Genomic DNA, 3,002 nt, shown 5'->3' on the forward strand with positions numbered 1-3,002 from the left:
TCACAAGGGCATCATGCTGGAACTTACAGGCTGGTGGGCAGCCAGGTAAGGCGTCTGGGGAAGCACAGGGAAGAGGGGGCCTGCTGAGAAGTGAGAGGTAAAAATACCATCACACAATTAATTCCTTTGTATCCACCCTTCTAGAACTTTCCCCTTCTGTAAACACTAAGTCAACACAAGCATTGACTGAAGGTTGGCCATTCATAGGTCTAGCACCACATCATGCAGAGGAGGATGCAAGGACTGGAAGAGGTAGACGGTTCAGACTGTTCTCGGGGACCCTCAGCCTGTAAGGAAGGCAAAACTCGTGTGTTCACAAAAATTGACAGTCCTGTGCTGAGACAGGTAGCTAATGAGACCCTGAGGTGATGTGGCAGGGAGATAGTGGGTTCCAGAGGGTGTACCCGTGGTCTGGAAAGATCTGGGCAGGTCCTCCTGGAGGAGATGAAGCAGGCTCTCAAGAGCTTGGAAGGATCAAAGCACAGAAAAGTGAGCAAAGCATGCAAGGAAGTCCAGATGGGCCTGGGATATTAGCAGAGTGGCCTGGGAAGGAGCAGAGGGCACTCTCAACCTGCCTCTCTCCGTTCCCTTGTGAGCTCCCTCAAGTTACTCCCATTTCTGTGTCTCAGTTTACTCATTTGAGAGCTGCAATATTTAGGTTAAGTCCCAAATTTCCAAATTCTGTTCATCTTGGAGAGACTCCAGGCCAGAAGAGGGTGAATGGGCAGACTGGGCTCAGCCTCCTCCCCATCGCATCTCCTACAGCCAGCAGTTCTGCTTTCTTACATTTTTACCCTCCCTGCACGGTTTTGCTTCCAGAAAGGGTTGGACAATCACTCAACAAGAAACTCCGTCAATGCTCCTTTCATTTGCACACCAGGTGGATTGAGCAGAAGGGGGAAAAGAGCCAGTGAGCAATGGGGATGGACTGTCAGGTTAGCTGGGCCGGTTTCTAGAACAGAAAGGAGTTTAGAATAGTGGGGACAGGGAATAGGGAGCCATAGAAGGTTTGTGAGGGGAGGAGTGCCACAGCAGGAACAAAATCAGGCCCAGAAACCACCAGAGACTGATCTGAAAATCTCAACTGTTCAGAAGGTTTTGAGTAAAAACAATGTGTGATTTTTCCCCCTTGTCAGCCTTCCCCCTAGGACACGGTACAGTATGCAAAATGGGTAACTGTAAGACGAACATATTTTTCCACTGCCCTTCTCAGCCCCACGGGTCTTCAGGAAGACCTGAACTTCAAGCAAAGCCTCTTTAGTTTTCAACACCCACAGCTTCCATTCAACAATCACAAGTTTTCCACTTTGATCAAAGAGGCTGAACAGAGAGGGCCACAGGAGCGGCCTGTTCTCAGCAGCCCAGGGCAGACCACAAAAGCCGGCTACCCACTCACTGTCTGTACCCCACCAGAGGACACAGCCTTCCCCGCAGACCAACCAGGTACACACCCCAAAAACACTGGCCCGCCTCATTCCCACCTTAGCTATCACACGAATGTGCCCAGGTGCGTCTTCCAGGCCAGCGTGGCTCCAGGGCCTCTGCTTTCCTGACTGTGAAGTGGGCCTACCGCTGACGGCTCTGATCAGGCCATAGAAGCACTTCAGCTGGTCACCTCTTAATCCCTCTTCCATCTCTGAGATTATTCTCGAGGGAGAATATCCACACCAACTCCAAAGTCCAAACTGACTCGGGTGTTCAGAGGTTAGGACTCTAAGCAAGGGCGCCCAGGGCCTTTGCTGAGGGGGTCCTGGGATGTCCTCGGGCTCTCAGAGATAGACTGCCACCAAAGACGGAGCAGAAAGGGCAGAGGCGCTACAGAGAGAATGGGCTACCTCCAGGCCCATGGCAAAAAAAAAAAAAAAAAAACTTTCCAAAAAGCCACATCTGGCAGAGCTAGCATCTTAAATCAGTTCATATTAATGTTTTAACTGGCACGCTGAAACGGAGATCATTAGTACCCACAGCTGTGACACACTGTGGCCCAGGGAATCTATCTCTCATCTCTGAATTCCAGACTTGGCCCAGGGGACCACTGGAGCTGTTTAACAGGAATTGTTGGACCATCTGCCAAGCCTGTTCCCATTCATGAAGCTCTTACATCATCTCGCTTGGTTTTGGAGATGACCATACTGCAGGGGCGAAAAGGAAGGACGACTTACACAAGGACACAAAGCTAAAAAGAGGAGGAGCTGAGACTGGACCTCAGGTCTTCAGCCTTCAGGTAGAGTGGAGCTGGAGTGAAGGGTGCAGGCCTTGGGGCCAGGCAGGCTGGGCCAGGCAGCCCAATTCTTTCCGAGATTAGCATTTCCGACTTTGAGAAAGTTTACACCCTTGCTGAGCCTCAGTTTTCCCATCTGTAAAGAAGGAATATTACCTGAATCACAGGGCAAAGGTGCAGGTGGAGTGAGTCCACTTGTAACACTCTTGGGACTGTGCCTGGGACAGGAGGTTCAATTCCAGTACACACACACACACACACACACACACACACACACATGAACACACACACACAAAAATCGCTCAACACCCTCCAGACACATCATGGCAAACCACAAATACACACGCACCCCACAGAGCACCCCCACATTCTGCACCCTCCTTCCCTCCTCACCCTCCTCACTAATTCCTTCCCCTTTCTGTGAGTTGTAGAACAGTTCACAAAACAATTTCATCTGCAAGTTTAAAGATCCCCTAACACCCTGCTCAAAAAATTTTCTGCTCAAAAATTCCATGTTTCCCGGCCCCTTTGGATAAATCTCTATGTTGGTGGGCTTTTTCCTTCCCACACAATGAACGGGTAGCCTTTTTAGTTTTCAGTAGTAGCAGATATTATCACACCGGACCCCACGAGTCCCTCTACTATAGTCTGAGGAATGCAGCCCCCTGGACCCGGCAAAGAAACTTCATCTGCAGGGGCTTCTGAGCCAAAGATCATGTGCATCGCCCCGGCAGGAAGGCGTTTGTGGCTGAGTCTAAATGAAACAGAAGTCACTTCATCA

The sequence above is a fragment of the Marmota marmota genome, unplaced genomic scaffold (genome assembly GCF_001458135.2).
Source record: "Marmota marmota marmota unplaced genomic scaffold, marMar, whole genome shotgun sequence".
Taxonomy (NCBI): Eukaryota; Metazoa; Chordata; class Mammalia; order Rodentia; family Sciuridae; genus Marmota; species Marmota marmota.